Here is a 25,076-nt window from a genome sequence, read left to right on the forward strand (position 1 = left end):
ATATTTCTCATGCACTTAAATGCATTATCTATCAAAACCAACGGAAACGTTCTCTCATCGATTCTGTCAGATGCTTACATAATCTGAAGCATTGTGTGTTTAGAACCAAATATATATAGGATCTCTTTTTCTGCATTGAAAACTTCAAATGTACTTTGTAATTTGAACCTCTTCCTATTGCCCTATTGGATACATAAATTAAGATTTTAATAAATATGAAAACACATTTATCATGCCTATTGTGTTTACATATACACAAAAAGTCTTCCCAACTGATGGATACAGCTGCAAATTTGAAAAATAGCTATAACTTGAGAGAAACGATCATGTACAAAAATTCACTGATTAACCTGTTAATAATTATGCATTTACGTGTGTACAAATATAAAACGACACACTGAATTTCATATAGAGCTCACTACAATTTGAACTATCGTATTTATATATATGCTGCTCTTAGACATACAGACTTTCCTTTAGAAGATGTCAGTAAAACTTTTGTGGTTACATATAAATATTTATTAAAGACCATTTACTAAAGTTCATCTTTCTGCCTTGTAGCATTTCTAGGTAAGCTTTCTTAAGGATTTTTTTTAAAGAAAAGTTTGTGAAACATGGATGAATGATTAGTAGATGATAACCTAGTAAATGATTTTTTTTTCACGATTATGACAATTTCTCCGCAAAGAAGAAATAAAAATTAATATAACTTACATTAAACAAAAATAATTTAGCTCTGCGTAAGACGATGATTTTATTTGTATTAAAATGCTTATATATTTATATATTTTCAATATATTTAAATGAGAAAATTAGAGTGGACAATTTCACAAGTTCATTTATTCGCTATTTTCGTCTTCGATTATCAAAAACAAAACAATAAGAAAACCTCTCCAAAATATGTTTATTTTCCCGTTATGGTAAACAATTGTATGCGAGAGACCGTTTAAAAAATAAAAATATTTAAGAACTGTACATACTCAGCCGGAAGCACTTGCTTTGTCCGCGTAACCAAAGCGGGGAAGGGGTGCGACACAAAGTGGGAAGGGACAAAGGGAGAAAAAGATATAATCTTTAATCATGGGGATGATTTTCCCTATGACTTAAAAAGGGCTGGTCTTGGAGCAGCCCTCAGATGATCAATTTTTCCAATAGAAAGAAACTATCATGTAGGACATATACGATTTATTTTATATTAAAAACCTTATAGATTACATATTTAATTTCAACAAACCACGATGCTTTGTAAAGTTAGCCGTTATTTTATCGTTTTAACTGCGAAATAACACAATGGATCTAATAAAAGGTTTAGTTAGTAAGAAAATAAAATTTAAAAAAAAAACCAAAGAGTTACATGGATAAAATTTAGTAGTACATGGCTTTAATATCAAAATTATGTCTGTTTAAAAATTTCGAATGAGTCGAACGTAAGACATGTCCCATTTACTGTAATTGGTGAATTTTTAATCAGACTATCCCATTTAGACGCTAAATTCAAAAAAGATATCTACATATATGTATATAAATCTCAAAATTACAGCAAAAATGCTTAAAATGTAATTTTACAGACGCATAGCACCACAGGTCATATTCTTCTGCATATTGTCAGAAAAAATCGTGGAAAAAAACATTTTAAAGGATGACAAGGAAGAGCCTTAAAATGTAATGGCTTTATTCCGCTGAAATATGACCAACAGCAACGCAAAGAAGATAGAGAGAAGGGAGAATGTTGGGATAATAACGAAGTTGCCCGTTTTTCATCTGAATTGTCTTCTGACTCCCATCACGAATATAAAATCTTAGTATTTCTTGGTATTTATCTATGAATTTTTTGGGCTCACAAAAAATAGACACCATTATAAATAACTTTTCGATCTTTGATGTTGTAACATTATTTACAGGAAGATGCTCTTATTTCAGAGTAAAGGGGGATCAAGGATTGGGGGAGAAGGGCATCTTTTTGTTGCATAGAAGAGTGACTGTGGCTCAAAACAAGGGGGGGGGTGAAGGTATTTTCTATAATAAATTTTTTAAAAAACGGCAATTGCCGGCCATTTCGTTTTAGAATCTTTTCACGAGAAGGAAATGTTCGTGTAAAACTGAAGGACACATAATGATTGGAACAATGATTCACTGATAATCATCTCATAACTGTGATGATTATTTCATATAAAGTCAGGAAGGTCGTTGAGGATATGGAGTAATTGGAACTGTGACAACAGTACGCAGCTATGAAGTCTTGGCGAGTTGAGAAACATGTTCTTTCTTTTAAGGCACTCAAGAGGAAGAAGAAAAATATTTTCCGCTTCCTTCAGTGCTATTTTCCAAAGTTTGTTTACATTAGTTGCAATTGTCTTTAAAAAAATGAAACAAAAATTTTCAAATAAAAATTCTTGCCACTATTAAGTTTCTATATCGGTTATTAGCAAAGTATGCTCCCAAGTTATATATTTCTTTGATCCACAGGTAAGATATAACGGTTAAGAGTAAGATTCAATTTTAAATCTGAGGAAACCTTTAACCTTTGAAGAAGAAAGATAGCTCCCTCAGTTAACTCTGCCAATTTTCATCATGAAGTAATTTTAATGTATAAAAATTGAATTTTCCTTTACAGGTTTGGAATAACTTACAACATGATAGGAAGTGATATTATATCTAGACACATCGTAGCGTCTCGGCCCTTCAATAATTCATACTTTTTTATGTTAAATTAACAACTAATATTTTTACAGAATCTATCATGTGATCAAGATATGTAACTTTTCACATATATAAATTGTTTATTAATAATAATTCAATTCTGTTCAACATCAAGTAAGTAAAGAAAATGACGTTGAGAGAGAGGGAAAAACGTGGTAAAGAGAAAGGAATTAGAAAATAATAATCTTGATTCGTTTAAATAAGAAGTGGAGGTTGTAGAGATGGAGGAAGTAACTTATCTCGAATTACCCATTTTTTCAACAAATATTAATATTATAATGACTATGTTGAAGATACCGGAATGAATACGCATAATTTATTCATTTGAGGGATTGGTCAAGTTAATGGTGGTAAAATGAACGCGAAAGGTTTGAAGAATACTAATTTGATTATATCAAAATTTCTTTTGCAGTTACTTAATTTGCGACTTCAGAGTCAGGTAAACCATACTACTGATTCTCTCGTAAACGGAGATGATTTGCAGGTAATTAAATGTTTTACTTGAAGAAGTAACTTTCATTTTCTATATTTCATTATAAGTTAGGAAGTAAAACAAATTCTGAGGCAACAGTTTCTGATCAATTAAAATATATTCTCTTAAAATCAGTCATTGCTATAAAAAAATAAAATAAAAAATACATGTTCAACTGCACCATAGTCTCTAGGTTCATTAGAAACACACAGAAATAATCACGAGCGTTCTTTTAACTGAGACTGGTTAATTACTAAATTAATTTGAAAAAAATACTATTTAATTAGTTCTCCAGCACAGCATTATGCACTTATAAATTATTCCATTTTTCATTTCATGCGATCATTTTATAAGCATTATGATATTGTGCTGAAAATGGCAATGTCTACAAAATTTGTTCCTGGTTACCCTAATGGTCCTAACGTCAGCTACTACATATATTTTTTTTTTGCAAATGTAAAACATCCACAGCCTTTATTCGAAAGATTTTACTAAAGGAGTTTAATGAATTGCTAATATATATCAGAATAGTCTATAATGATTAATATTTCAATTCAGTAGGACCTTGTTTTGGAACGATGCGAAAAGGAAATTTATAAAGTAACGATTGTAGTAATATAGTTTTAGAAACTTTTTCTTACATAAATTTCAAGTATTGAGACAGTCCTGAATGCGGAAGGATTTGTTCATATATTTTGGAAAATAATATGAATTACAACATACAAATTATTTTGAACATAATTCTTCTAGGAAAATAGTTATCTTCATATGATAAGCAAAGAATTACGAACCAGTTTTCCTGCTATATAATCATTTGAAAATCTATCCTAAAATTTAAGAAAGATTAATGGAAAAGGATTTGAGCATTCATTGACATTAGTAACAACACTATTTTACATAACATTTTAAAACCAAAAACAAGTTTCGTCTATGTTTTCCTGAACGCCGATCATGTCCTTGCTTACAACGATTGTGCTAATCTCCATAATTACTTATAAATGGAGCAGCAGTTGCGTTTACTGTTACAAGATAATGTTTTGGTAATATTTAAGACAAGTAAAGTACGACCATAACATAAAAAATTACACACCATATGGTATTATATGAAAAAAAGCTAAGATGGGAAACGTTTTTGCAAAATCATGACAAAATTTGTCAACAGAGTAAACACTAACATCAATATCCATAATGATGTAATGGGAAATAACTCATTATCACAATTTACATTTCAAGAAAAGCGAGTCTCCGTATTATTTTTTATGTCACAATTCAAATGAAATCATACAATATGTCACATTAATAGCAGCAAAACTGGAGATAATAGACTTAAAACAGATAATATAATTAATTCTTCATTATTAGTTCGTATAAATGATGAGAACGTTACTATAAAGCCTTGAATAATAATGGCAATTTTAATATTCGATTTGCAACGCTTTACTCATTTATTAAATATTTCCCCTTCTTGGTGCTTTTTAAAAATCTGAAGAACCTACAAGTCAAAATTTGCCCAGAGTCATAACTTTAATTAAAATGTGCATATATATCTTACAGTAACATTAAACTTTTGGTAAGATAATTTATTACCCAATTCCATATCTGATGGATTGATATATATGTATGTATCAATTGATAAAATGAATCTAATTAAATTGCTAATATTAACTTTAGTTAAAGGACAAGCTTTCACGAATTTCTCATTCAATATGTATAAAAGTAAATATTTTATTCACACATAGATTTGTATACATATAATAGAATAAATAATGTCGGCGAAAATTAGAGAAACAACCTATTGGGTCGCGTATAACTTCCGTGAATAAATGTCATAAATTCTACCATACTTTAATGTCACGCACCGCAATACATTATTAATACAGAATATAATTATATCGGAAGAGGTATTACACTTGATTAAATACATCTAATATCATTCTTACCTTCTAAATTTTCCTAAAGATTCTCCATCGCATTATAATGATACAAAAGCTGTAAAAATTTGAATTACTGCGTTTCCTTAATGACAAGTGCAAATTTGCATTTTCTTCAAAATTGAATAATTTATTGAAAAATCATTTCATACTACACAAAAGTTTAAAAATGCTCCTTTTTGCAGTTTGAATATCTTACCTTTGCTTTTTTAATTCACTTCATTTTATTTTTAAATTCATTTAAAACAAAAGGTGCACGAAATCGCAATAAAAGGAACAGCAAAAGGTGTCATTTTAGGTTTGAAATAATTTACAGTGTAAATTGTCAAAATGTGTCCCATTATGAGAAATGTTTAATTAATTACAATGCTTAATGCATGTCTTAAGTTTATGAACGTAAGTTGATAATGGGGGAACAAACAGTTCCTGTTTGATGTAGCCCCCCCTCCTCCAAAAAAAAAAAATCAAGTATCGCGATGCATGCGTATCTATCAAAGCTTCACATCAGAAATGCAGGAAAAATTGTGGGAAGAGCTATCACATTGCTTTGATATCCTTTGTATTTCTGGAGGGGGTTCACAATGAATTAAAAGCAGCTTGCTAACTTTACAAAGAAATGGCAAAGACATTATAAAACTGAAAAGTGATTGGATTTGATTAAGACATAAAAATTCCAGAAAATCAGGATCGAAATGCTCATGTGAAGAATTTTTTCTTTGCATACCAACTAAGTTCTTTAACTTTCAATAAAAGCAATGACAAATAGCTAACATAACTTAAATCCGCCACCGGAGGGTGACAGTTCTTCAATCACATAACCAGTTTGGGAAGGATTTCCGCGACTTCGTAGGACAGAAAATGATCTATTCAAAAGAGCTGCACGCGGCGCTGCCATTGCACATACGTGCATAAAATATAGATTGTTTTGCAAACGATGTTTCACCAAATGACTTATAAATGGTGGGCGGCGGGAATCCTTGTCATGACATGAAGAATCTGGTAACATGTTAAGACGTAGGAGCATATTATTCTTGGAGAAATGAAAAGTGCGCTGAATATCAACGCGGGTAAAGAAGGATCTATCAGCAAATGGACCATTGATGTTGGTCATTCACTACGACTGCTATTATGCAGATTTTATCTATTTATTAGATAAACCTCATTAAAACCAGCAGTAGTGATCTCCCTAAAACTTTCTCGCAGGGAAAGTGTCATTCCGAGAATACCTTGCAGAATATAGATGTTAACCACAAACTACAGATGCTAATTCTGCGCACCGAATTTTAACTATCTAGATATCTTCGTTTCGTAGCTTTCGTGTTCATTTATATTCGAAAAGTTGGACAGTTTGGTTTTGGTTATATTAACGTCCCGTTTGAAGCAACACTAGGGCTATTTTGGGACGGACCTCGTCATTTTGAACCGCGGTCAGATGACGAGGACGACATCTGAGCTGGCACCCCCCTCTCCACACCACACCACACCAGCGGGAGGACGTTTGGTCAGGACGGATTTAACGTGCAGACCCCCTTACAGACGGTTCTTCGGTGGAATCGGGTAACGGACCTGAAACCTTCCAGTTCCGAAGCCGAGACCATACCACCAGGCCACCGCGGCCAAAGGTTGAACAGACAGACCTCCTTTGAATAGATTTTGCATAAAATTTGATAGAAATATATAAATTCGGCAAAATGGCCATATACCAAATTTCATCCAAAGTGTTTTTGAGTTATTTCTTACAGATAGACAAAGGGACATTTTCCAAAAATGTTTTTTTCAGAAAGGTCTGTGGAGACTCGTCCAAATCTAGAGTTTGAATTTTTTGAAGAGCACAATCTGTCCTCTATAATTGATGTAAATATGAAGTGATATGAAGACTAGTTCCATAACAAGCCAAAACATGGTACTACAAAGCCAGACATTCAGTTACAGGTGAAAACATACAAATCCAGACATTCAGTTACTAGGAAAAAATATACAAATCCAGACATTCAGTTACAGGGAAAAACAAACATTTGTAACTCAAGTGTGCAACGATCACTATGCAATTCTAACGTGATATGCTGCCATAAATTGTGCACTCGCTCATGAAGCGCATCATTGGAAGATGACGTGAAATCAAAGGAAATTGAAGTAGGTGGTTGACAAGCTTCGACAAAAGGAATTCTGGAATACATTTTAGAAGTGACAAGAACTCAGAAGCGAGAAGATCACCTTAAAATTTGTTTCATTTCCACGTCAATGAAATAATTTAGAGCCAATCTCAAAACATTTGACGTATAGACATGCATTAAAAATATGAATATTCAATAAAATACGTAGATTCGAAATTGATAATCTTTATGTAACAGACTTTGTAAAAATACAAAAAACTTGATTAAAAGAGGGAGAGAGAGAGAAAAAAAAAACCCAGACAACTTTAGAATAATCATTTAAAAAAACACATAATTCTACTACGCATTGTATATTGTAATGTTTTTGGCAACGAAGGTTTACCATATGGAATTTCGAAAAGAATATTTGGCATTAAGAAGCAAATTTAGGTTCAGAATCTTTTACTGAAAGATGATATGTTTCGTAATATGAAATATAGTTTCATTTAAGTTCTTCTGATTAGAATAATCGAACAATTCACAAGCTTAAAGCCTTTAATTTGTAAAATAAAAGGATGATATAAAATTTTAACACAGAATAATTTACAGATTGATGCAAAAACCAAAAGCCTTACTGGAATAAAAGCAAGATTCTACAAAGAATCTAATATTATAAAATGAATCAGATAACTGTCGACGATTCTGTCATGCGATGCATTTTGTTCTCTATAGTAGAGAAATTTAAAAAAAAATAAATTAAAAAGTGAAACATATACATCGGCAGAAAAACAAACACTGATGATAGTTTGCTATTTGCATTTATAACTATAATTTTAATTTGGTTTAATTGTAACTATTTAGATGATAGGACTATATTTTCAGTCAGCTGTGTTACTTTGGTATCTTTTATCTCAAATGATAAAATAAAGATAGGAGAAAAACAAAATTTATGGATTAAAGTTGTTGAAACATTCACTGTCTTCACATTATTTCTAATTCTTCGACATGACTACAACACTCTCATTCCAATTCCAATAAAAAAAATTGAAGTGATTCCTTTCTTACTTTTATTTTAAATATAAGAAACATTAACTAAAATAATAAAAAGATATCTTAAGTTATAATTATCTATATATACATTTGTCTCAGAAAGTTCTTTACAAATCATTAAAAAAAAAAAAATCAACACGGAGTTCATATATCAGTAAAATAATCAGCAACAAATTTATTGAAATACTTTAAGTAGCAATTTTAACTCTTTTTGTTCGTATATATTGCAAAATTTATAAAATGAAAGCAATATGAAAAATTTCGAAACCCAATATTTCACATTATTTCACTAATAGCTTCCACTAACAGTTTTAGGAAGTCGTAAGAGTTAAAAACCTTTGTATGTTGAGGCAAATGCTAACGCAGCAAGTAATTTATAAAATATCAGTTTTTTTTTGTTTTGAATAGCTATTTATAGATACGTCTATGTATTCAAAAATGGCGGCGGGAAGTTGAGAAATTTGTTACATTTAATCTATTGTCAATAGATGGCACTGCTGAGTTGAATCGGATGATTCGGTTTTCTTTGTACCTCGGTATTTGGAATTAAACTTTGTTAATTATCGTAAAGCACGTTGCTTCAGTTGTCGCAAGCGAATAACATAAAAAAAAGTCTAACAGAATATATATCTATAGAAAATTTTCCATATACAATTTCTTTTTTATATAACCTGTTCAACATGGAGGAATTCTTTTTTTTTTTTCACGGTTAAGTTAATATCTTTTAAAATATTTTAAAACAATAACAATGAAAGAATATAGCATTTCAGAAGTAATTTAAAAAGTGAATTGCAGTAAGGTTGTTATTTTACGGGTTGATTTCATTTACAAATTCGAATGAATGCTGTAAAAACTGATAGAAGCATAAGAATTTTTTGCAAATATTTACACATAAAAACTTTTACGAAATATTTTAATATTTCATTTACAAAATCACTTATCAAATGAAATGAAAGAAATTTTATTTATAAATAGACTTTTCATTTATTTTTTTCTTGATTCCTTTCATATTTAAAATTAAAAAAAAGAACTGCCATGATACAATACTCAGTAAACTATATGAAACAGTTTTTATTTTTAGACCACATATGATAATTTATACTATTATGCGATTGGAACCAACATCGACCATCAAAAAGCAGTGCACAATTCTCTTCAATTTTTGTTTTACAGAGATTAAATTTTACAAAATGTTTGTAAAAAACTGAGCTCTTCAAAATTAATTAAGAAAAGTTTAACAATTAATCCGTGAAATAATTTACTAATCACATTGAAACAGGGAAGTCAAAAGTATATTTTTCTTTTCACATTGTACTTTAAAGTATTTCTGCTGACGATACTCACAAAATCCCAAAACAACCGATAATAACTGAAGACAAAAATTTAAAAATTTACATTAATTAAATTGAAATTTCTTCATCAATTAAAAATATTTTAATTTTTCTAAGAATTATTCCGAAAAAACAAAACATTTAATGATGCAAAAATGCAATTTAAGTTTAGCTAGTAAATTAATCTAGGATGGAGAAGATAGTAAATAAATGTTATTCGTTTAATTTCAATTTACTAAATAAATAAATAAAACATCATCCAGTGTTTGGTTTAGAAATTGTCAGATTTTGCTTTTTATTTTATATTCTTTTTACTCTTGAGGGGGGGGGGGTACCAGAATCAATCCTTCGTAAAGTATAAAAGTTTCCAGCAGCAATTTAGTGTTTCAATATAATCATAGCGTGTAAAACGTAAAGCGTGCAGTACTTCTTCCATATCACTGTTTCATATGAGAATACACACCTCATTGTTTGCCATAAGTAAACAAATAAATGCTTTTTAATAGAAAACAATTCAAATCATCGCGAATAATGACGCACCATCCATCACATAGACACGCGTCCTCGTGCTAATTTTTCAAAGCTAAAAACAATCCATCAAAGCAGGCAATGGATAATAAAAACTCTCCGGCCATTTTTTTTCTTCAATTACCATTGTTGATAGTTTTGAAGATGCGCTCCATGGAACGGGAACATAACGGAGGAAACTCAAATCCCGATATTAAACTGTCTATGATACTATTTAAAACTCACACAAATCTTAATAGTATTCTTTAAATGAAGAACTCACACAAATCTTAAGAGTATTCTTTAGATGAAGAACTCACTCAAATCTTAATAGTATTCTTTAGATGAACTCACTCAAATCTTAATAGTATTCTTTAGATGAACTCACAAAAATCTTAATAGTATTCTTTAGATAAAGAACTCACAAAAATCTTAATAGTATTCTTTAGATAAAGAACTCACAAAAATCTTAATAGTATTCTTTCGATGAAGAAAAGATAAATAATTATTTGCCCTCTTAAATTTACTACTTTAGCGATATGTAATCGGCCAGTTGAAAATTCCACAAGTGACAAAATTCAAAAACTAGAAAAGCAGCTCGATGCACTTCCAAATGAATTTAATTAAATAATGAACCTTGCTCCTTAGTGGCTGTAAATTTCAGAGAAATAGTCCAATAGCAAATAAAGAGAAGGAAATTTTAAACTATTATGGTATCCTAATATCTTGATATCTTTTGAAATATATTTTTAATTTGGATCTTTTAGTATTTCAAGTAAAATAGATACTTAAAGTTTTAAAGTTTTCTAGGATTTCTTTTCTTCATCTGTTCCATTCCGAATTAAATTTTTTCCTTCTTCATCTGTTTTCTGAAGAAAATATTTTCTTCATCTTTGATTTGGATAAATCCAGGAATTATTCACACAGGTATTTAAATTATTTCAAGGTCATAAGCAATTGTTTCATAATGCTTAATTTGATAGAACACGGTGAAAGTAAAATTGTTTTTGAATTAATTAAACTTTCCCTTTCAAATTTTTAAACCCAGGTTTCAATGACTTTATTTTTGGCCCTTGTTTTCTTTATATAAATATATAAGATACACGTATATTCTTTTTCTATTCTCTCACGATTACCTTACCCACAGAAAAAAAAGCAAGAATTTCGAGTGGAAAGCACCGCAGCGATTACTTTTAAATCATTAAGTACTGCTCCTTTCTTTTCCGAATAAGAAATTTAATAAGAATCAAAACAATTTTTCGCAATATTAATTTCAATGATCTTAAAAAAGACTGATATGGGAATAGGAAAAAATGACAGGACGAAGTACATAATAAACAGGTTAGAGGAGAGCAGGCGTGTACAACAGGTTAATGATTCAATATTAACTTGCTTTCTCTGGGTAACTATTCTATTTAAAAGAGATTAGATAAACCAATTGGAAAAAAAAATTTAAGAAAAAAAGTGTTACTCAAGCTTGAGTAGAATTTATATAAAGAAAATTACTATTTTAAATCTACACAAATATTCATACAAATAATATGTTGCTCTTAAAATATAAAGTACACAGTTTAGCCCATCAGTTTGTGATAAAAATTGTATATTATGGAATTTTTTAATTACAATTAAAGAGCAATAAAAACGGTAGTTTTTTTAAGACAATTTTTTCCAATGCAGACCTGCATTATTTAATATTTTATGCGATCAGAAACCTTCTTTAAAAAAAAGTATTCGAATAAGACACTAAAATAATAGCATGAAACCTTCAAGCATTTTTACAATTACATCAGATAAATATACTTTCGAATATTGAAATAAAAACGTGAGAAATAATGGGATATTAACTGACAGAATAAAAGAAAATTAAGCGCAGAATTATGTTTCTGATTTAACGCAGACACTCGCGACTGTATAATTATAATAGAGGGAAACTAGTAAATTTAAATTTTTGTTTTAGTGAGCCTTCAAGTAATACCTTAAAATCATCTCTATCGCAAAATTATAAATCAGGTTATAGAACCAAATAATTGATAGTGTAACTTTTTTTTTTTTTTTTTTTTTTTTTTTTTTTTTTTTTATCTCGAAAACGTTTTTCGATTTGAGAGTATAAAGTTCAGCTCAAACTTTTCACATTCAGAAAGTATCAATCAGATGAATTTTCTATATAAAGTCTTTTTAATACACATTTTGAAGTTCAAAAAATATGTTGCAAAAATATCAGTCTATGGGTGTTCTATAGCGTGCTTCAAGTTAAAAGCTAAAAACTGTTCGCAGTTACCGTTTATCTTCATCGTTTTTAATAAGTTTGCAAAATAAATTTAGATAAAACAATTTATTTTTCTCGATGATTATGGACTGCGAAATTTATTTACTTGTAGATTCGGTTTAGGAAACTTCCGACCTAATATTTCAGCGATAAAAAAAAAAAAAAAAAAAAAAAAAAAAGGCTCAATTAAGCTTTTCTCAAGTGACCAAGTTTGAAGTAGTATTTTATTTGCAACCCACAAAAAGGTATTCGCGTAGAACTTATTATAATATTTTAGTGACATTTAATATTAATTCTTGACTTTTTTCCGTTAAAGAATTCTAGACAAAACTCGCCAAATTTCAGCAACACATTCATTAATGTTGAAAAAGATTTGGCGATAATGTAATAAAATTCTAACGAATCCCAATCGCTCATCAATAAAATGTTAGCATCGAAAGGGAATAATTTTAACATTTTACCTTGGTGATTATCGTTAAGGGTACCTCGGAATTCCATTAAGGAAAGATATAAAATTGATTTGAAATTATGTTAATTTTTTTTCATAATTTCACATCATTATTATAAATAGTTTATATATAAAATTTATGCAGCACAGCTAGAATAATTGTTAAAGAGATATAATAATAACGAGCGACAAAAAAAAGAGGCTGTTGACTCCTAAGGTTGCAGTGAGTAATAAAGAAATTGAAGATTTTATGTAGAAGACTGGGAACAATGAGTTCGCCGAGACTTCCGAATGCATAAGGACTCCTTCATCTCCATAATTGGATATATTAAATTTTCAATGCATGACTGAACAGTAATCAATGATTTTGTATCCCGAGAATATTTTTCTTTATTCTAGATGGAAAAGGGCTGAAATAAATGAAGTGCAGAAAAATGCTTACTTTTGTGAAAACAATAATATATTAAATATATATTTTTTTCCTTTTGATCCTAAAGTATTTATTAATATGAATGGGATTGACGATATAAACCAAGTTTCTTAACCAAATTTTGCAAATGTAAAATACACTGAAAATTAAAGCAATTTTTATACCACGTTATTTAAAATTACTGAGCTCCACATTTTATTTTATAGTAAAACAGATACTATTCTAAATTACTATTTAATATAAAGATAGATTTTTTTCAATGTTAATAAAGTATTTTTCATATTTTAATACTTTGTACTGAATTATGACGACTTCTTTTACAAAATTATCCTTAAAACATTTGCAGACGCGAATGTCACAGCATTCGTTTAGAATGAACTTAAAAACTGCAGAAACATTCATAAGCCACATTGTAATGAATTCGATTCTACACAATTCTAACGTATTGAAATGATTACACTTCTAAGCAATGTCTCCAAACTATTCATATATTTTCAAGATATTTTCACTTTTGTCTTTACTTTCTGTTGTTCCCGTTCTGTTGTTATTAAAATTCAAAAGCAATCGATTGTGAATGCTTGTAGAAGAGACATTAATTAATTAAATATTAATTATTTAACCAAAGCAATTTAGATTATCGTCGAAAAAGCGGACACAAATTAAAAACATACTGCTTAAAATTTGCAAAAACTATCAATTAACAGTAAGAATTTTTACTCAAATTTTAGGTTTTTTCAAAGCGAAATTTGATAGTATTCAAATAACATCCATTTAACAATTTTTAAACTATTAACCGATTGAAAGTTACAGTTTTCTAATAATTTAATTGTAGAAAATATGCTAACCTAAATGAATTTCTATAATGCCGAAAAACAATCCATCTATTGCGAAATGTATTCACTAAGACACGATTTCAAAGCATGAAAGAATAGTCAGATATCTATCATATTTTTTTTAAATATTTACAGTGCCATAAGAGTTCTCCTTTATTTAAACATCAACAATGCTAAAATACACAGACTGGAAGTTGGATTTTCCTTGTTTCAAGAAATATAAAATGTATTTAGGGCGCAAAAGCAAATACTAACACAGCTTCTTAAACAGGTTTTTAAGATAACAAACATACCAGCGAGAGTTACCGCAAAAAAGTAAAGCAAAAAAAAAAAAAATGAAATTTCGAGGCTTAACCCTATTGCAAACATCTGAAACACAACACTCTCTTATCGAAGTTCTGCATTTAAAAGTCTGAACAGGAGTACAGCATAACCTCATCCATCTAACGATACACGAAGATACCTATTTAATGCAAAATAATTCAAAAGGAACCGAGACATTTTGACTTTTATTTAATACATCAAAGTCAGGAGCCTGGGAAGAATGGTTTGCTTGAGAATAACTGATATAAAAAGAGAGGGGAAAACACACACAAAAAATATACAAATTCAGAGTTTCTATTCATTTCCAGTCAGGGAAAAAATGTTTATTCCACAAATATTGCTTTAAACTGAATGTAAGTAACAGGTGTGTTTTTAATAAAGAGAACTTTGAGCATCTAAATACAAGTTTATTTCATTGTTTTTTTTCCTCATATTTAGAAAGCAGTAGAATGGTGAATTGAAAATGGAAAATACTGTATAAATTCATAAATAAATAATAATGATGGCACGGAATCACATACAGAAAAATGAGAAGGAATGAAGCTGGTTTTTTACAACTGCAAATAGTTTAATATTTCTACTGAAACCATCAACTACCTTTAAAACTGGATCATATGTCATCAAATAAATGTCCCTGGCAAGAAGAGGTCCTGATCCTGATCTACTATCCAGGACAGACTATGTCAGAGTAAGCTTGAAATCTATTTACCCAATATTGTATCATACCAAAAAAAAAAAAAAAAAAGCTGATAATATTGCAGGGTTTCTGTTTATTGCTCTTTTATTATCAAACCTCCAGCAACTCTTCTCAAAATAACTGGAAATGTGAGTATTTTCACACCAGTTTTTTAAAATCTTTTTCTCCGCAATCGTGTAGAAAATGAAGATAATTGCTTCTGTATTAGACAAATCTATTCGATTTTTTTACGAGTTCTCCATTGTACTTTTCCCAACTCCTAACTCCGAAGTTATATTTTTTGCTGTTACACCAGAGTTTAGTCGCTGTATAGAGCATAATTTCTCCTCCATAGTCACTACAACTTTTTTTCGTTTATTACCCATTTCGAAATCTTCACTGCAGTGGTCTTTAAAAAATATTAAGCATACCCCAAGGACAATTCGCGAATACTTTACTTACTATGCAGTTATAATCATAGACAGCAGCAACTGAAATCTGTTGCATACTGACGAAATAATCAACAACGAGCAGAACGCTGCTCTTTTCCTGTCACAACTTGTATTTTGCACACGACACATAGGAGGATCGTAACAAAAGCCCGCTTCCAATGCTTTGGCAAATTTTTCAATGCAAAGCCTTGCCTTCTTCATTTAATTATGATAAAGGAAAACTAGGCCGGATAGTACCTAGGCCGGATAGCCGTGAATCGGATACTCGGGAGTGTACTGTAGTTCGCAACATGATGGGAAAGAAAACTCATGCAGAGTCATAACCTAATATCAACGCAATACAGAAATGCTGGGCATAAAGATAAAAGTATTTCTTAAGAAATCTATTAAACAACTAGCCGCCTTTGGCGACCAGCTGGTTCGCCAATCTTAATGTTCGTTAAGATTTCAATAATTAAATATTTTATGCAATTTCTACTTTAATAGCTTCTTCATTAAAATATTTTAAAACTTCAAATTTTGATTATCATATAATTCATTCATAATATTATAAAGGCCTTCAGTCATAACGTAATATGTATCTCTCTCATTTTCTGTTAGCACCCGTAGAATTTATGCTTTAAATTAAAGTGGAAAGAATTTATCTTCAATTAATATAATAATATTTTTACTGAAACAAAGCATTTTTTTATAATCTGATTACTGAAAATAGAGTCACTCAGCGTTTAAACTTTATGGGCACTAAAGAATATCTTTTTAAATTTATGTAATATCTCAAGAGTTGGTCAACAAAATTTTCTTAGATTCATTATGAGCAGATCGATTAACTAACAATGTTTAAATTTAAATGCATCAAACACTAAGAAAATAAAACGAATCGTTTAAAATAAACGGTTGAAAACAGGTTTTAAAAAAACTACTTAAAAAACGGTGTACTTAAAACTATAAGCATATACAAAAAATATATAACTAACATAAATACAATTTACTTACAAAAGCATGCAACTAACCCAAAAATAATTTAAATCATCCATTGATAACGTTGTCATAGCAACAATCAGAACAGAATGCGCATGCGTGAATTTTCTTCGCCGGTTACGTAACGCAAATACGTGATTTTTTCTACGCCAGTTGGGGTAACGCTATGCGGAGTAGAAATTTTTAATTTCCTTTATTCTGTTTTATTTTAATTCAAAAGTACTTCAGAATGAATCTGAAAGATTGATTCATTAACAATGTTTAATTTTAAATGCATCAAACATTAAGAAAATAAACAGAACCGATTGAAATAATCCGCCGAAAAATTTTAACCCTAGCCTCATTACTGTTGGGAGAAAAAAAAACTGAAGCCTTTCTCGTTTGGCGCTGGGGATAATGGAAGATTTTTTTTGGCGGGAAAGTTAGTTTTTAATTAATAATTAAAATTCTAATTAAAAATTCGAAAAAAGAAACCCCAGGTGCACATTCCCAACCTCCAAGGTATACATGTACCAAATTTGGTAGCTGTATGTCAAACGGTCTGGCCTGTAGAGCGCCAACACACACACACACACACACACACACACACACACACACACACACACACACACACACACACACACACACACACACACACACACATTGAGCTTTATTATAAGTATAGATATAGATAAAGTTGATTATTCTTTTGTAAACAATCGATTACGAAATTAAGTGAGAAAATTATGATGCCATATGACGATAAAAACATTTGGACCACCTTATGTGCCAGTAGATCCAAATGACGTGTCAGCTGCCTCAAATACTTATAAATTCTTAAACGTGTTATTTTTTCTGGTCCCCCCTGTGCAAGAATTAAAAGCACGTTCAGTTAATTACTTTGTGAAAAAGAAGCATAGTTTTCACGGCTGTATCAATTTTATTACAAAAATGACTAATCGTGCAATAATCGAGAGAGTAATCATTAAGATAAGATTATCTAGAACTGCTCGTTAGAGCGGCGATTTCTTTACAGGAGGGTCGTGGCGAATAAATTTCCGAAAATGATTTACCGGCAATTCGGAGAGCTCTGACCGCAGCCTCGAGCGGATTGAGAGGGGCATCTCGCCATTAATTGATCAATCACAAGCGAGTGGGCTTTAATTAAACTGTAAATATCGATAGTGTTCGCAATTGAAATCGTAATCGAACAGAGTGGAGTGGAGAACAGTCATGATGGGACAAGACTGGTTAAGATGCGTCGGATGCGTATCGAAACACATTTAAAGCAAACTGCTTAATGTAAATACTGGAAGAATAACTAAAAGGTTTCGAGGTAATAGTTATTTTAAAAACTGACGCACTTGTCTGAGCAGGGATTAAAATATCTCCTCATATATTACAGTCAATCCGTCAGGACGGTAGAAGGCATAAAAATAACAATAGAAAGTTGAATTTATAGAGGGATTTGAAACACCATCAACTATAAAAAAAAACAAACACCATAGACAGACAATATACATGTGTATTTCGCACTTTTTACAATCGGTATCTTTGTTTTCCTTGGCTTCCTTCCATTTTGTAGACGAAAGTGGAATCTATAATTTGTTTACAAGTTAACGGGTATGGAAATCTGTTCCGCGAAATGTTTTTCATGTTTTAAACGGTTTTTTGAAAGCACTTTGTGACAATTCTTAGTCCGTCTGGGCGCAGAGATTATGTATTGTAATTTTATGTAAAAATAAATCTAATTGAACATAACCGGAAACCGGAAAAAAAAGAAAAACTTATTTGTGCTATTGAAATAAAATTTTTTGCATCATCCCAAACATATATTTAAATATGCAGTAATCTAGAGGACGTACTCGTCTATTCATCGCCAGGAAAACAGTGCAATTACAGCATAAATATAGGAACTTGCACTTGAGTGATATCACTGCTTTCATAAGAAGAATCTTGAATGCATTTCTAATTTTAAAAAAATTGAGACATTTTATCAGATATTAGCTATCAATAATTAATGGAAAGAAACTGTATAATAAAATGGATTTTGTTCAATTTATTTAAGAGCATTTATTTAAAAATGTATTACCTAATTGAATGAAGAAAAAAATCTACAGATTTTTATGCAGTTTGATTTGTTATTGATTATAGCTCTTATCAGCCAATATGAATAGAAATCCAAATTAAGGAAAAAAAAAAATTAAAAATAGATTAATTTTCTTTTTTCTCATGCAGATTTTAAAATGAACAATTATTTTTAAAAAAACATGACGAATCTCATATTTCAGCGAATAAATAATTACATTTTTCTTATAGCAGCAGATTTCTTCACAGAATTGTTACTTCCAAGCATTATAAATATTAAGAATCATTACCTCTTTTCTTTTGTAGTATTTCATTTTATATTAAAGTCGATATTTTTTATTTAATAAAATTAATTTTACAGCTACATATCTACCTGTATATAATCTACTTTCAAATTTGGTAGAAAAACCATAAAATCTCTCCGCTGGAATTTCTTTCATCAATTTAATTTATTGATTATTTAGCTGTATTCCAAGATAAGTTTTTTAAAATTAAAAAATATATATAATTTCGTGTTTTCAAAACGCAGAGCTCAGAGAATTTCAATTTCAACTGCTATTTCTGATTTGCGGGGAACTAGACCATTGACAATTACATTATTATTCGATTAATGTGATTAACTAATAGTATAATCCAAAAAAGAACGTGAATAATTAACAGTATAATTCGAAAAAGAAAGTAATTCATAGTATAATTCGAAAAAGAACGCGATTTATTAATAGTATTTCCAAAAAGAACGTGATTAAATGATAATATAAAATTCGAAAAAGAACGTGATTAAATGATAATATAAAATTTGAAAAAGAACGTGATTAAATGATAATATAAAATTTGAAAAAGAACGTGATTAAATGATAATATAAAATTTGAAAAAGAACGTGATTTTTTTTTTTTGTCGTGTGACTATTTTAAGCCAAATTTTACGCAGTAGCTTTGAGGGTAAAGACCCCTGAGCACCCGAGGGCAGAAGTCTTACTTCTAGCTCATATGAAGATAGCACACACACACTCGCTTGCACAACCTCTTTTTACAGGGGTGGGGGGCTCATTCACGCACCTCACAGAAAGAACACAAGGAAGAGAACAACCATGCCCGAACCAGGACTCAAATCCTGAACACCTAGATCACGGGGAAGCCGTGCTACCCCTAGGCCAGGACGCGATTAATTAATAGTATAAAATTCGAAAAAGAATGTGATTGATTAATAGTATAAAATTCGGCAAAGCATGTGATCAAATAATAATACAAAATTCGAAAAAGAACAAAAAAAAAAAAAAAGAAGGTCGCTTAGACCACTTTATGATTTGAACCAACAGGAATGATTTTCCCCTTCCAAAGAAAATATCGTACCCCACTCCATCTGCATAAAATGGCGGACTTAAGTAAGGCCGAAATACCATACATGGTACTGGTAAATGGCAGTTACGAAATATAGATCTTTGGCGTGAATCTAGCCATTTTCCTGAATCTATCAGTGGAATATGTATTTTAGACATTTTTTTGCCGGCCGATTCACACAAAATTTAACATGAAACTAGGTTTTCGGCACAAGACAACATACCGAATTTTGTTGATTTAAATCATTGCGTTTACATGCATGCGAAAACACAGATCGTTTCACGGATTTGGTTCACAATATCTATATTTTAAATGTTAAACTTGAGAATCAAATTTTATCTTTGAGTCTTGTAGTTGTGGAATTTACTGAGTTCGAATAGCCAGACAGACTTCCCGAGAGTTGATTTCGTTCAAAATTTGACAGAAATCTATAAATTTGATCGTAATTCCATATACAAAATTTCAGCCATTTAACCCCAAGAGTTTCCGAGTTATCATATGCAAATTCAGATAGACAAAGACAAAAATGTGTTTTCAGACTCAGGAAGATTGAGTTCGTAGACAAAGTCTTGAGTTCGAATATTTTTGATGATTACGATACCTTTTCTAAACTTCGCACACGAGAAAGATGAAGGAGGTAAAAAAAAAAAAAAGTGCAATCAGCAGCAATCCATCGGTTACTTTATTTATCAATGTCTAAACAATGCATTTTTATGTAATCCACATAGTGTTTTATTTACTTTTATCTAAACTATACAAAAACTGTCGATTGTTTTGCAAAAAACAGTACTTTTTGAAATTTTACATAGAGTGATGTGGAAAAAATTTGAGTAGATCAAAGCCGCAACGAGTCGAAAAAGTTAGGGAACTATTGACATGAAAACAGACGAATCTCATCTTTTGAGCCAGTTTATCCTACAGAACACAACCATCGTCACTCGAATTATTACCAGTATCAAATTTGATCTCGAATTATTAACAGTATCAAATTTGATCTGGAATTATTATCAGTTGTAAGGGATAGATAAAGTACTAAATGATTTGAGTAACCGGCTTGCTGATGGATAATTGGAAAAGTTCCACATGATAAGTGGCATTAACACTTCAATAAAGATGAGGAAGTGATCAAAATTTGATAAGAATATATTAAAACGCAATCCAGAGAAGGGACGGCTCATCGCTGATAAGAGACCCGGGCAATTCATGACTCCGTGATGATCATCAAATGTACCAAGCCAATTTAATTTTGGAATCATCCACAGTGCATTTTATATCTGTCATGAAACTGAAACGCGAATCGATTCCGTTGCTTTAAAAATTTCCATCTCCTAAAAAAATTCAAAACTTTTATGAATTAACTTAATATTTAAAATAATTCAAACGCATAGCTTTAACACAGAGTCGAAAGACATATAACTATTTTTAAATAAGGTTCTAAGTTCGAATACTTTATGCAAAGGACGTGAAATTGTTTTTCATACAAAAAGAGAAAAACATAAAAATAACTTATACTATGAATGAGTAAAAAGAAACAAAGCACATACATGCGAAAAAAAGAGGCATTTCTATTCTTGTTTAAAATGTCTCAAATTTTCACATTAAACCGATGAATATATTTTAAATGAAAATAATTAGAATTTATATCGTGAAATTGGAACACAATTTTCAACATTCGAAAACCAACCTAAATCACTAACAATAAATTTGCAATGCATGTTATCATCTACCAATACCCGAACCCAATCCTGTTACAGTGCATTGGCCGTTTTATTCACTAGGTCTTTGGGAATGAATGAAAGATATAGCTTACAAGAAAGAAAAAACCCGAAAGCTTTAAAAATCTCAAAATGCCACAAAAATCTTTTTTCTCAAGTATAAAAACCAGAAAGAAAAAAAAAATTAAAACGAAATCTACAAATGCAAATTTCAAGTTATCACATGAGAACATTATTATTTTTATAATCTGTGTTAATTAAACTCATTAAGCAGTTTAAACCGGTTTGAAACAATCACGAGTCTCTCTCTCTCTATATATATATATCTATATATATATTATATAATGATAATTTTTTTTTAACTTTCATTTTCAATTTTTCTAGCTGGCAAACAAAGTTTTGGAGCTCGATCGATTTTGAGATGAAATGACATCTATGATTATCAACCTTTTAAAAACGCATCTGCTTTCAAAGGAGAATACATAACAAATGATGCAATACTGGTACAAACAGGTAAAAAAATGTATACGATAAAAAGATGATGGAATTTGCCATTTATGCTTTATTCATCACCTACGCGATTTCGAGCTTCAAAACCCCCTAACCAAAACAATATCATGTTCTCACATGATAAAAAAAAAGTAGAAGAAGCATTCGAATCAATATCAGACAACTTTTTGTTTAGGTAGAATCATTGTGTTACTTTTGAAGGTTCTAAGATAGAAAATAATTCTTTTCCACGAGCTTTCCAATAGAAAAAAAAATTAATGTTGTACATAATTTCAGTTGAGTATTAATTAAAATTCCCGCTATAATAAGAAAACCGATTTCTTTAAACAATTAACTTTCAACCGCGCACTGTTTTAATGTGCAAAAAACTTAATTTATGTGCGATTAGAAAGAGAATTCAATGTCACACCAACCACATTGATTCAGAGAATAAATTGGGTTACGTGAAATAACTGGAATGAAAATCGTATAAGCATGTGCAACAGGAGTCGGACACATGACCACATAATTTCGAAACATTCAATCGATTCAAATGGCACATATTTAAAACCTTAACCGTAGATTTTGTATTGCATTCAACCATAGGAAATGAATTCAATTGATTCCATTTAACCAATATGAAAGGCGCTAAAGATGAAACAGTAAATCCAACATGCGCAGTCTCACAGCAGATTGCATTTAAAAGTTAAGAGTTAGAGAAAATTTATATGTTTGAAATGATCATCAAGATGTTTTACAGATGGATCAATTAACAGAAATACCATTTACTTGAATTAAACAAGGAAATGGCCTTTTTCTTAATACCTATTACACAAAAATTGTTTTCCGGATATTGGAGGAGATTCCGGATGTGGAAATTATTAATTATAGTCGGATTAATTAAATAAAGTTTCAATATTTATAATGAGATGCGTTTAATTTTGAATGTATGCATGATTTTGTCTCACTTTTAAGAACAGAAACTGAACTTGAAGCCAGAATTGTAGCCGCGGGGAGTTAGTAATTTTCGAAAGACACAAATGTTCCGCTTATTGAAAATAATTGTTACCAGTCATAAATAATGGAATAAATGAATGAAGTCCATTTTGTTCCATTCTCTCAGATAACTTTTTAAAATTATTTGTAAAACTGGAGATATGTATAAGAGAAATATCAATTTTTCGGAATTCGCAGCATATTTCCGTTAAAATAACTTTCTTGCATCGGAAAGTATTCACGAAAAAATACTTTACCCAAACTTTTCGAAACGGGACGGACGGATTTAATCGTATATTCAAAGACCCGATTGTCAGAGAAGAAAAGGAAAAGAAATAAATCTAGGGATATTCCAGTAAAAAAAAAAGTATTTTCTGGTTGTTACCGATTATCAAAGACTTTTAAATTCTTCCAGCGGACGAATCCGGGCGACTCTATCATAAAATTTGTTTATGTCCCCGTTGCCTGTAGGGTTCCTAAGAATCAGCTTTGTTATTGATCATCGGGAGAAGCAGGAAAAAAATAAAATAAAAAGTCATTTCTGTCATTGAATGATTGATGCACAGGGCTCGTCTACTATTTGACTACTGCTTACGGACAGTGAGATCTCTTTTTCGTTTGATTGCGAATGAATCCAGAGTTCCCCATTTCAAAGCAGCGATGTTTAGCATAAAGAGAAGACCCAAGCAGGTTAAAAAAAGAATAAGCGGACTACTTAAGAGTATTTTTTGGAACTTTTCATTTTTTAATACAGTTTTTCAAATGGTAACCAATACTTCGGGAAAAGTTTAAAAGTTCTTTTACTTTTTTGAAGAAAACAAATTTTACATATTTTTTCAGGCCATATGCACCCTCCCCTAGACATGAAAATGCAAAATCAACCTTTCAAAAAATACTTGATTAAATAAATGAATATTGCATTAAAATTCATTACTGCCTATTACTATAAATTTCATTCGTATTATTTGCAAAAACACTGACACAAGTCCATTAATTTAATTATAACTTGCAAAAAAGTAGATGTCAGTATCTTGAAAATGAACAAACAGAAATTGGAATACTATTGAAATATACAATAGAAACTACTGAAATTTCTCATGCTTAAACTTTATTTCTACTATGCTTAAAAGTTCTCTGAAGTTATTTTATTATAGACCATATTTTTGGTCTCACAAACTTAAAATGCCAGCTTACTTTCGATAAAGTTTGGCCACGATAATCAAGTGGCATCACAAGCGGTAGATTTTAAAACTTAACTTAGGAATTCGTAAAAAAATCATTAAATGCGTGCAAGATTCCATAACAACAGATTTTTTTTAATATCACAAATCAGTATATATCTGAAAATAATGATCTAGTTCGTATTGTCCACCATTAGTGTCAATTATGGAATAAAAATAAGAAATTAACATTCAGATATAGTGAATTATTCATTAAAATCAGACACGGTATTTAGATCATGTTTTTCTTCAGAATAATTACTTAGGTAAAGTCACTAATCAATCTCTTACTTCTCATTTCTATGTAAGCTACCGGATACAGCAGATTTATTGAATGAAGGAAACCGAGATGTTCAAAACAAGAAAAAAGGGCCATTCCTTAAAAACACTTCTGTAGAAATCAAGAATTCTCGAGTAAGTACTTTTTAACTCAAAAAGATTGAAGCGGAAAATAACGTATATCAAAATTCAAAGTCAGGGGAGGGGATCAAATGGAAATTCAGCTCTCCACACACTTTTATCAAAGATAACGTTCAAGTTAATGCTTTCAAACACGTTCAAGGTCTAGCATAAAAGCACTAGATAAGGACTGGAAGTATAAGCAGTTAAACTAGTACATATTATGGAGGGAGGAAAAAAATCTGCACAGAAGCAAAATGCTGATGACTGCAAAATTCGCACCTGTTGCGAAATCACGATGGAACAACGTGTTCCACTGGGATTTGATTTCTGCTGTCTCGGAATAGAACACATTCGTGAA

At 30.4% G+C, this 25,076-nt stretch overlaps 1 protein-coding gene and 1 long non-coding RNA gene across 10 annotated transcripts in view; one reads left to right on the forward strand and one right to left on the reverse strand.

Annotated features, from left to right (window-relative positions):
• Positions 1-25,076, reverse strand: part of LOC129983793 (TGF-beta receptor type-1-like) — an 804,684-nt gene that overhangs the window by 127,001 nt on the left and 652,607 nt on the right. The gene's annotated exons all lie outside the window — the stretch shown is intronic.
• The window catches only part of LOC129983795 (uncharacterized), a 37,437-nt gene that overhangs the window by 305 nt on the left and 12,056 nt on the right, over positions 1-25,076 (forward strand). Inside the window, exons 1-2 of one of the 2 annotated variants that reach the window (XR_008785453.1) lie at positions 22,014-22,124; positions 24,626-24,730. The exons of the other annotated variant lie outside the window; for it this stretch is intronic. This is a non-coding gene — a long non-coding RNA (uncharacterized LOC129983795). Of the gene's footprint in view, positions 1-22,013; positions 22,125-24,625; positions 24,731-25,076 lie in introns of those variants that run through there. 2 annotated transcript variants of the gene reach the window in all.

Source organism: Argiope bruennichi, chromosome 9 (assembly GCF_947563725.1).
Source record: "Argiope bruennichi chromosome 9, qqArgBrue1.1, whole genome shotgun sequence".
NCBI lineage: Eukaryota > Metazoa > Arthropoda > Arachnida > Araneae > Araneidae > Argiope > Argiope bruennichi.